The sequence below is a fragment of the Mauremys mutica genome, chromosome 13, assembly GCF_020497125.1.
Source record: "Mauremys mutica isolate MM-2020 ecotype Southern chromosome 13, ASM2049712v1, whole genome shotgun sequence".
Classification (NCBI taxonomy): Eukaryota; Metazoa; Chordata; order Testudines; family Geoemydidae; genus Mauremys; species Mauremys mutica.
Window position 1 is genome coordinate 649,373 of NC_059084.1, and position 10,974 is coordinate 660,346.

A 10,974-nucleotide genomic window follows, 5' to 3' on the forward strand; every position below is an offset into this window, starting at 1 on the left:
GCTGACCTGCCACCACACCCCCCAGAGCATGTTAGCAGCTACTGGAAGAATCAGGATCTGACTCAAATTCTGAGGCCTGGTTTACACTTAGAATTTGTATTGACCTAACTACATCACTTGGGTGCGAAAAATTCACACCTCTTTGTGCGGACACTGTGCCAGCCCAACCCCCGGTGCAGACATGGCAAGGTCGGTGGAAGAACTCTTCCATCAACTTAGCTACTGCCTCTTGGGGAGGTGGAGTCCCCATGGCGCCATGGGAAGTGTCTACACATGGCATAGCGTCCGTCGCATTCACATGGCCCGATCCAATGGCGTGCTCCTCAGGGGGTCGGCATGGAAAGCGCTGATGCTCCAGCCTGAGGTGAGACTGACCCAGCTTGGATCTCAGCTTGTTTGGGTGTGTTGGGAAGGCGTGGCTGAAATGGGCCCATTTGGGAGCTCTCTGCATAACCCTCCTGCGCATGCCTGCCTGCTCCTGGAGAAGGGAAAAGTCACGTGCAAAGCCAGCCAGCAGTGAGTGAGCAAGGACTGGGCCACGGGCCTCCTGGGTTCTGCTGCTGGCTGCACTGCCATGGGCCTGTCCCTTCTCCTCTCTGTGCCGCACTCCTCCGCCTGCAAAGTGGGGACCTCTTCCATGCAAGGTCTGGGCAGTCTGCCATAGGGCCTAGGGATTTGTCAGTGGACTGGCTAGTGGGAAGGGCTAACTTGTCTAGCTGGCTGACACCGTCTATTCACCTTGAACGAAAAGTCTCCTCCTTTTCTAATGCACCAAGGACCCTGGTGACAAACTGAGTTGGATTTAATTTAGCCCTGTGACTGGGAACTTTAATGAGGCTTCAGCCTCAGTCCCTTTTGGCTCCTAATCAGCATCCTGCCTCAGGCCCTGTCCAGTACTGAAACATCCTGCATCATTAAACTTAGTGTATTTATTTGCATGTGGCCAACTGAGCAATGCTGCACATGGAGGGGGTGGGGAATTTGTTTCTTCCTGACCCCTGCACTGGCCAATTTGGGCCCTGAAACCTGAACTTGGAGGTGATACATCCTGATGGTCAAGTTGGTGTTTTGGGCAAAAATCTTCAGCAGTAGCTAGTGCCTTCAGGTGCCCAGCTTGGGAATCCTTGGTGGGGGCGGGGGGGCTGGCTGCCAGGACGTGCTGAACACCCACCCTCGGAAAAGCCACCCCATACACTGAATAGCTCAGCTTCAGGGCGTGCTGCTGCCACCATGTTAGTGGCACCTGCACGTCACCTGGTGCCACGGCTCCATTGCATGCCCCTTGAAACAGTGTGAGCCAGACTTACTCATCCTGGGACCTGACACAAATAAGGCCCCCCAGTGTGAGATGCTGCAGCTGAAATTGACTGAATCCCCCAGAATCCCCTTGGCAAGAGAGGTAGTGATACAATTCACAAGCACAGCTGGGCGGGCGCATTCTGAACACACACGTCTATACATCACAGGCACACTAATGATGGCACAAATATGCTGAGTAAGTGAAATGTTGTTTCAGTGCCTGGAGCACTAAAGGCCTGGAGTGCGTCACCTGGGGCGGGAGCACTGGGTCAGCGTGCAGGCTGTGTCGATGCGTGGAGGCTGTATGCCTCTCTCCGCCTGACTGCCCACCCACTCAGCAGCACCGAGCTCCCCTCCTGCTTGGTTCGCCCAGAGCTGCTCACAGGGGAAAGATTACGAAGGGAAAAACCATCAGAGCAAATGTAATTGTTGGGATAACTGCTGATTGTTGAGTTTGCAGACAAAAAAGGATGGCTGGGGTCAGTTGTAATTGGTAAATATTTGTCTATCTAATCAAAAGGCCTTTTAATTAACAATTTTATCCTCACAACTGGTTTAATTTAAAAAAACAAACTTCTGCAGGAAGTCAATTAAATCTAACAGATGGCGAGGAATGTCTCGGCATCAGCAGATCTCGCCATCTGCCACGGCGGAGTGGGACGGGGCTGCCAGATTGGAGGGACCAAGTGCCAGTCATTGAGGACAGCTGCTGGGGAGCTGAGGCAGCCAATGGAGGCGACTTGCCGGTACCTGTGCTCACCTCTGAGTGGAGGCAGCCAGGTGGGCGCTGTGGTCTGTGTGGCACCACGGCCATCCGCACATGGGGCCCGCATTCCGCCGCCCGCACCAGGGAGTCTGGCTGGAGCATGAGGCGTGAGCATGAGGGCTGCTCGAGCCAGGCGCCCAGCTTGCCATGTGCCTGGGGCAGGAACCTGAGGCCTGAGCGCTGCGGGGGTCACCGTCTGCTGGCTTCCAGCATCTGGGAGCGGGGGGAGCTCTAGTGAACCCTTGGGCCTCGGCGGGACAGCCTGGGTGTCTGCAGCTGGTGCTCCTTGGCTCTGCTCTCCCCACAGTGCACGGAGACCAGGCTGGGCTGCCCCTGCTGCCCCAGGGCGAGGGCCGTGCCCCCACTGCTAGCTTCACACCTGCCTCTGCCTTCGGCCCCGGGGAACCCAGCGGCTGCCGCCTTCCCCTGCAGCTCCCTCTCCCGGCAGAGTGCTGACGCCAGGCTGAGGGACCGCTGGGCCGCCAGTGCACGAGTGAGCCCCGGAGGCTGAGCAAGAGCTCACCCCCCCCCCACCCCCGCAGGCAGTGGAGGGGGGTGCTCTGCTTTGCTTCCTTCTCCATGGCTGTGCCCCCTGGCTGGCCCCCAGCTCCCTCATCTCCTGCCCTATCTCTGTCCTTCCAGCCCCTGTGCTCCCGGGGGAGTTGGGTGTGTGACTTCCCCCCTTCCCAGGTGAGGCAGCCTGGCAGCTCCTACACCTGCTCCTCTCACACAATCAGGATGTGCAGCCCCTTGAGTCTGGCGCTTGCCTCAAGAGAATTCGCTCTGATTCCTCTTCCTCAATCAGCCCCTCTTCAGGCCCAGCTCCGTGCCACTCGCTGCTGATTGCCCCTTTGTTCCCTGCGATGCCGCCGCCGCCGCCGCAGCTCGCCATGCAGTCAGGATGGTGGGTGTCTGCAGGAGGCGCTCCCAGCCTGCGGTGTTAACCCTTCTCTGGTGCTCTGCCCACACCTGGGCTGGCGCTGGCCGCTCCCTTGGTTTTCTCGTCGCTTCTTTGCTGGGCCTGGGAATGTGACTCCCAGGGAAGGACACTGGGGAGCCCAGAGGCTCCCTGGGCCCTGCCCAAACCTAGGGCTACACACAAAGGCACTGAGCCGGGAGGGCAGCAGCCTCGGACCCAGCCCCCACCTTCACTGCCCTCTTGGGCTGGAGTGACAGGACCTGGGGCTAGGATCCAGGCCAGTGGGACCCTGCGGCTTTTCAAAGCATGTGCCCAGCCTGGTGCCAGGGCTTGGGGCACCCTCTGCTTGCGTCTCTCTGGTGCCGCACTGGGCAGAGCGCAGGGGATGGGGTCCCTCCTGCTCATGCGGCAACTCCATCGCTCCCTGGCGTGTTGCCAGAAACCCAGGGCCAGGCTGTCTTTGCTGGCAGCCCTGCGCGTGGTGCGAGACGGCTGGACTCGGGGCTGTGTTGCTCTGGCCATGCTTGTACAAGTCGATGGACACCCAGGAGAGCCTGGTGCCAGGGCTGGTATGAGGCAGACGAGGGGAAGGGGGGCATGAGCATACCCTCCCAGAGCCAGGCTGTGCGAGGCTGATCCCCCCAGACAGCTCAGGGCATGCCAGGGATTGCTGGGGAGTGGGACAGCTACGTCCCGCCGGCTGGGCTGCTCCAGAGCTGGCCCCCTGCATTCACAAGTGCCTTTGGTCCATACAGCGGGCGGGAGCCTGGCCTCGGGGGCTGGTGCTGGGATGACTTGGGAGGCAGATAGCCACTTCTCAGCACAGCAATGGGGATCTGCAAACCTGTTGTCACGGAGTGTGGGGGAGTCAGGGCCCTGCACCCTTCTTCCTGAGATTCACTGTGACTCTCAGCCAGCCAGTAAAACAGAAGGTTTCTTAGATGACAGGTACGGGGGCGGCTCCAGGCCCCAGCACGCCAAGCGCGGGCTTGGGGCGGCAAGCCGCGGGGGGGTCTCTGCCGGCGCCGCGAGGGTGGCAGGCAGGCTGCCTTCAGCAGCTTGCCTGCAGAGGGTCCGCTGGTCCCGCGGCTTCGGCGGACCTCCCACAGGCACGCTGCCCACGGCAGCCTGCCTGCCGTGCTAGGGGCGGCAAAATGCCTTGTGCCGCCCCTGACAGGAGCACAGTCCCAAGCGGAGCGTGTAGGTACAACCAGAACCCCTCAATCAAGTCCTTCTGGGCGGTTCAGGGAGCTTAGACCCCAGCTTGGGGTTCCCTGCGTTGCACCCCCAGCCCCAGACTGAAAACAAAACCTCCTCCAGCAGCTCTCTTCCCCCTCCCCCTGCTCCTCCTCTCCTTTGTTCAGTCTCCCGGGCAGAAGGTGTCACTTCTCCCAACCCCCCTCCTGGCTCAGGTTACAGCTCAGGGAGCTTCCTTCAAGGGAAGTCCCCCATCCCCACTGTAACCCCCCTGCGACATTCCCAGGTCAAATCCACCCTGCTTCCTGCTCCGGCACACCTGTCACCGACCAGCTGCACTGACCTGGGTACAAATGAGATCCTGGCCCCTGGCTTTGTTCTCGCTGCATTTCCCTAAGACCCAGCTCCCCTGGGCAGCACTGCAGGGCGCTACAAGCCGCAGCACCGGCGGAGGGTAACAGAACCTGCCCCCACCCCAGCTGCCAGAAAGGGCAGAGCTCAGTGCTTTCATCACCCTGAGAGATGGCCCGTTCCTCCCGCACCCCCGCCCCCGTACTGCCGGCCTGCAGGCTGCGGGCAGGGCACTGCTCCGTGCACACCTGTCGGCAGGCAGAGTCAGTACCTACGTGATGCTGGGGATGGTTAGAGCAGGATTAACAGTGAGAATGGGGGGAGCAGGTTGTGGGGGTGGGCGGGGAGACCCTGCATTGTCCTGGCAGGGCCCAGGGGAACCTGCATTCTGCAGGGCTGGGGGGGACCCCGCACCGTGCAGGGCCGGGCTCCCTGGACCGGGGCCTGGTGTTCAGCCCTCGTTGCTGGTGCAGCCCATGCTCACAATGCAGGGTAAGAAGGCAGCTTTTCTCCTCGTGCTGATGCCCCTGTCGAGGCTGGAGACTGTGCACTGGTCTCCCCGTTGCTCTGAGCCATTCGAGCCCCTACCCCCGGTACAGCAGGCTAAGCTGGCCAGGCTAAGCTCCTGTCTGTTGGCAGGGTCAGCGCCTGGGAGCCAGCACGCCCTGCAGGGCCAGGGCCGACCCCTGGGGGTCGGGGGCACTACGGCCAGCCCGGGGGGGCAACAGGCAGCGGTTTCCTGCTGCTGCCCCAGATGCACCCAAGTGTAGCTGGGGGGGAGGCCCCATGTGCTGATCTGCCAGGCTGGGAGGCCCCAGCTCTGACGCAGGATCTAATCCCCAAGCTCCAATTTCCACCTGGCCCTGCCCCCTGAGATGGGAGTGCTGCTTCGGCACCCCTTCCCCTCGCTCTGGCTGCTGGCCCTGCCTCGTGGCCACAAGGCCCGCTTCCCTCGCAGCTGCCAGCAGCGCAGCTGGGCGCAGCAGGGAGGCAGTTCCAGGGCTGGGCGCCTGAGGGGTTAACTCTGGGTCACAGGGTGGGGAGGTTTCAGGCAGTGTAGTGGGGAAGGTGCTCTGGCTGTTGGTAGCATGAGCGGGAGGGTTTAGCCTGAATCCCCCCAGATAAAATCCCGAAAGTTCCTATTAACACAAGAGACGTTCCGAGTCCCATGGGGCTGACGGGCTGGTTAAAACACATGAGTCAGTGGCAGCGAGGCAGGGTGCCTGGCGCCATCCTGCGCACACCGCCGCAGGGTGATGTGCCAGGGGCACATGGCCCTGTCTTGAGTGCCAGCTGGCGGGAGCAGCTTTCCCTCAGGCTTGAGCCACCCAGCAAAGGTAGCGTGATAAAGTCCTAACGACGTGTGAGGCACGGGGCGCCAAGGGGCCATAAGGAGAGCGTGGCAGCACCCTGGTGCCCGGGCAGGCTGTGCTGCGGTGCCAGGGGCTGTCGGGCGCGGCCTCTCAGGGGGCCACTGAGGGCACAGGAGTGAATGGCGCCCATGGTGCAGGCCTGGCCTGGAGTGGGCAAAGGACTGAGGTGCTGGCGCCTGGCAAGCCACCCCCAGAACGGTTCCTTGCCCCAGAAGCAGCAGTGGGAATTGCCAGCCGCCCGCAGAGACCGAGGTCTCGGGAGCACTGGGGCTAATGCAGCGGAGGGGCAGGGGGGAGTTCTGGCAAGGCTGGTATTGACCTGTCCAGCTAGCCGTGAAACGCTCACTGACCCACTCCCCCGGTGCGCTCGCTCCATGCTTGAACTGTTGGCCTAACGATTTCAGGCGTCGCCCCATTTTCTGGTATTATTCTTTTCCGTTGTTCCTGTCACAGTTCAGTAACCACGAGTTATTGAATGTCTGCTCCCTCACTAACTCTTTATTTCCACCTCAGTACGTCGGGGACAGCAGCGCGCGCCGCTCCGTCCAGACAGAGTGTGTGGTGCAGTGAGAAGCCAGCAGGGATTAACACCCCCGTGCGGCAGAGATGCGCACATTAGTCCCTGCCCCCCTGCATGCCACCCACCCGCGCAGGCGCTGCGGGACACTGCCCAAGCAGAGGGGCTGCCCTGAAAGCTACAACACAGTAAAAACTGGCTAACTCATCGGTCTCAAAATGTAACTAAACTGAGACTGGCCCTGGAGCAGGCGTCTTTCCAGTGGGCCCCATGGGGGTCTTTTCTTGACCCTACGCTCGTTAACATTTTATATGAGAAACCTGGGAGAAAACATATACTCACCCCTGGTTATGTCTGGCCATGGCACAATAACTGGGGGAGTGATCATTAACACCGGGGACAGGTCACTGCTACAGAGCGAATGTGACTGCCTGCTAAGCTGGGCGCAAGCCATTTTAATAGGCTCAGTGTACATGGACATATCTAGGGCCAACGCCTGTCGGCCACACTGACAGGGTGGGGGGACTCTGGCAAAGATCCAGGGGTGGTGCAGGGTAATCAGCTGTACACAAGCCCCCAGTGTGACGCTGGGGCCAAAAGGGCTAATGCGATCCTGGGACGCACAAACGGGAATCTCAAGCAGGAGCAGGGAGGGTATTTTACCTCTGTATTTGGCCCTGGTGCAACCGCTGCTGGAATCCTGTGTCCAGTTCTGGTGCCCACAATTCAAGAAGGAGGTTGATAAACTGAGAGGGTGCAGAGAAGAGCCACGAGAATGATTAAAGGGTTAGAAAACCTGCCTTGTAGTGATAGACTCAGGGAGCTCAAGCTATTTAATTTAAGAAAGAGAAGGTTAGGGGGTGACTTGATCACAGTCTGTAAGTACCAACATGGGGAACAAATATTTAATAATGGGCTCGTCGATCTAGCAGAGGAAGGTCTAACAGGATCCAATGGCTGGAAGTTGAAGCTAGACACATTCAGAGTGGAGATAAGGTGTAAATTTTTAAGTGAGAGTAATTTGCCATTGGAACAAGTTACCAAGCGTCCTGGTGGATTCTCCATCACTGACCATTTTAAATCCAGACTGGATGTGTTTCTCATAGATCTGCTTTAGCAATTGCTTCAGGGCAGTTCCCTGGTCTGCGTTATCCAGGAGGTCAGACTAGATGACTGTGATGGTCCCTTCTGGCCTTGGAATCTGACTCAGATTCTGCACACCGCGCAGTCCTGTTTGTCTGCAGGGGGAACCCCTGCAGGTTCATGGCTGCTGCCCTGACGGTAACGGGAATGCTGTCTGGAAAGGCAGCTCTCCGCAGAGCCAATCAAGCTGCTAATGCCCAGCGGGAGGTTGAGGAGTTGATAGCAAGATGCTGGCAGCTGCACTTGTTCCACGCTGTGTCACCCAGGTCCTTCCCTGCAGGCAGCAGCTGATGCATTGGCACCATGGCAGCACCCCAGCCCTCTCTGCTTGACGTCCCCTGAGCTGTGCTGTGCAATGATCCTGAGCTCTCCTGAGACAGGGCAGCACATGCTCAGTCCTGGAGCCCTGCGGGAGCTCGCTACGGTGCCCCGGGGTGAGCAGAGCCGCGGGAGGCCGGGTGGCCTGGGGCTTCGGTGGGGAAGGCGCTAAGCCGCCATCTGTGGTGAACCCAGGGAACTGGTCTCACGGGCAGCTCAGGGACTGCTGGAGGCACTAGGGTGAAGTGCAGGGAAGTTTGGGGTGATTCAATGCTGATGGCCCTGTTGGGGAATGAAGGGAGAGGAGCTGGACACTGAATGCACCTGGGCTCACCCTGACAGCCTGTGCAGGGAGGCAGGGCTGGGCGAGGGCGGCTGGCACGGGAGCAAAGGGCTTTTGTACGCTGCGAGGCGTGGCTGTCCATTGAGGTCCCAGGTGCTACGGAGCCCTCTGCAGAGCGCTGAGTGGCAGCTGATGCAGACCAATGGGCAGCACAGAGCGGAGAAGGCCAGTGCAATGTGGGGCAGTTTTCTCTATCTACAAGAAACTCACTGCAGCTGGCAGAGCCCTGACCCCACCCTGAGAGCCCTGACCCATCTGCCTCCGAGTCCAGCAGCCCTGAGTGGGGAGAAAGGAGCGGCACTGTCCAAGTACAGGGGAGGCAGAGTCTTACCCGACACTGTCAGTCTAGCAGTGGCTGTTTGCCCCAGTAAAACTCTCTCTGGGTTAAAGCCCCAGGGCTGATGCTGGCGAGCCCGGCCTGTCAGGGTGCCCGAGGTGGGATGTCGTTTCCCAGGTTTCTGGGTGGGGGGTGTTTGAGTCTGGAGAAGGAGCTGCAGACAACAGCTGGCAGACGGGTTGCATGTAGGTAGCTACGTGGGGGGAGCTGTCTGAGCTGACAAAGGCAGAACGAGATCCAGTGGCTGGAAGCAGCAGCCAGGCAAATTCAGCCTGGAGCAAAGGTGCATCTTTTAACCAGAGAGGGGAATGAACCATTGGCACAGCTGAGCTAGGGCCACGGCTCAGCCCTGTGCGGAGAGAAACCGCAAGGCTCTTCTGGGAACCGCAGCGGCAAAAGGAGCAGAATGTGGGGCTGCCGCTCCCAGGAGCCAGTGCCCCGCACCAGGAGCTCCACCAGCGCGGCTGTACCGCCCGCAGCCCTGCCCACTGCAGCTGCTGTCCCTGGTCACGCTCTTGTGTTAGCCGTGTGCACGCCCCCAGATGGGAGATGCAGAGAGCTGCGTGGCAGGGCTGGGGCGGGGCTGCGGGCAGTACAGCCGCACCAGTGGAACTGCCGGTGCAGGGCGCTGGCTCCTGGCAGCAGCAGCCCCACGTTCTGCTCCTTTTGTCGCTGTGGTTCCCAGGAGAGCCTTGCGGCTCCACGGATCCTGATTTATCGCTACGAATATCCGCGGCCACGCAGGGCTCTTGCCAGGGTGGATTCGCTGTTGTCTGGAGTCTTTAAATCAGGACTGGATGCCCCGGAAGGGAAGCTCTGGTGGCTGCAGGAGTCCCTGGGTGATGTTCTCTGGCTGGGGTTTTGCAGGAGGTTAGACTGGACCTCTTAGGGCCTTAAAAATCTATGAACCCTGCAACTGCCCCCCAAGTGGTGGGGACCTTTGGCTTCAGCTTGGCAAGCGACGGCTCTCTCGCTCGTCACTCCTGCGTTTGCACAGGCAGAGCCCCAGGCCTGATTGGGTACACTTAGCGGGACGTCCTTCTTCCCAGCTTCAGTTGGGGTTTGCGCTGCCCGTGGGTCCGGGGAGAAGAGGAACCAGCTCTGCAGCAAGCAGAGACCTTGCACCCCGGGGCATGGAGCACTTGTGGCGTGGGGCCACTAACCTGGCTGCCCTCTAGCATTTACAGGAAGATCCTGTGCCTGGTTGTAGGAGATTAAGAGTCTTGTGTAGCTAACGGGTTAGAGGCTCTCCAATGAATCTGATCAGAGGAAATACGGTTCTTGTCCCAGGATCAGGCTACATGGGGTTTTCCAGGGCCCCTGGGGCGCATGGCGAGGACACTCACACTTTAAAGACTTTGGTTGAGCTCGATGGGCTACAGTCCGTGCCAGGCCATGCTTTGGGGGTGCAGCTTTAGGCCATGTCAGACAAGCTGCAGTCATTGATACAGCATCGACAGAGGAAAACTGGCTCCTCTGGGAGGCACATTGTGGGTTGCTGATGTATGCGTGGGGCACAGCTGTGGGTGCTGGGCCTGCCTGATGGGCTGGGCCTTGCAGGTGCATTAGATAGGGCCTGATCATGGAGGTTTATTAGGGGCTTGTTGCTACTGGGGCCTTGAAAGCCAGGGCACTGGGCAGCGGTATGGACCTCCGAACGGCTTTGGGGTGCTGGGGCTGATCTCTGCGTAAGAAATCTGGCTGGGGCTGGGGCAGGGCAGTGTGTGCTTAGCAGCTCCTGCTCCAGACATGTTTTTCTTGGCCTGAGAGCTGGGGCACCAGGGTGTGGGTAGGCGACATCCCTGCGGCCGCAGGCAAGGACTGTGCTGGGGGATGGCGGCAGCACAGGCGGGCGGGTGGGTATTTCCTGACGCGGTGGCTCAACGGTTGATTCATGCCTGGAGATCTGGTGAGACCCGTTGATCTAGCAGCTGAAGTGGCTGTTTGCCAGTGTGTCCCTGTAGCCATGGGGCCTCTTATGAAACTAATTTACACCCACATTCCCTTGGGTGACCCCCAAAGGGCTCCAGAAATGCTGGCAGCCTAACACCCCCAGGGACACCAGCCACCACCAGCGGTAATAAGCACAGGAAGTGGGCTCATGAGAACGACCCCTGGGAGAGGCATTTAACAGCGTGTGGAGCACCCCTTTGCACCAGGGGACTGTGCTCAGAAGCCATGGGGCCAGGAGCCAGAGTCCAAACTCTCTGGCATGGACACGCCCACCTGTACATCTCTCCCGCCAGCCCACCCGCCTGCCACCAGCTCCTCCCTTCGACCCTGGCTATATCCCTCGTACTGGGCCGGAGCCCCCTCTCGTGGCGTGCAGTGCCGCTTAGGAGTCTCCAGCACTGGCCAGTTCCTCCTCCCCTCACCCCACTGCCTGGGGCCACTCTGAGAGGCACTGGGAG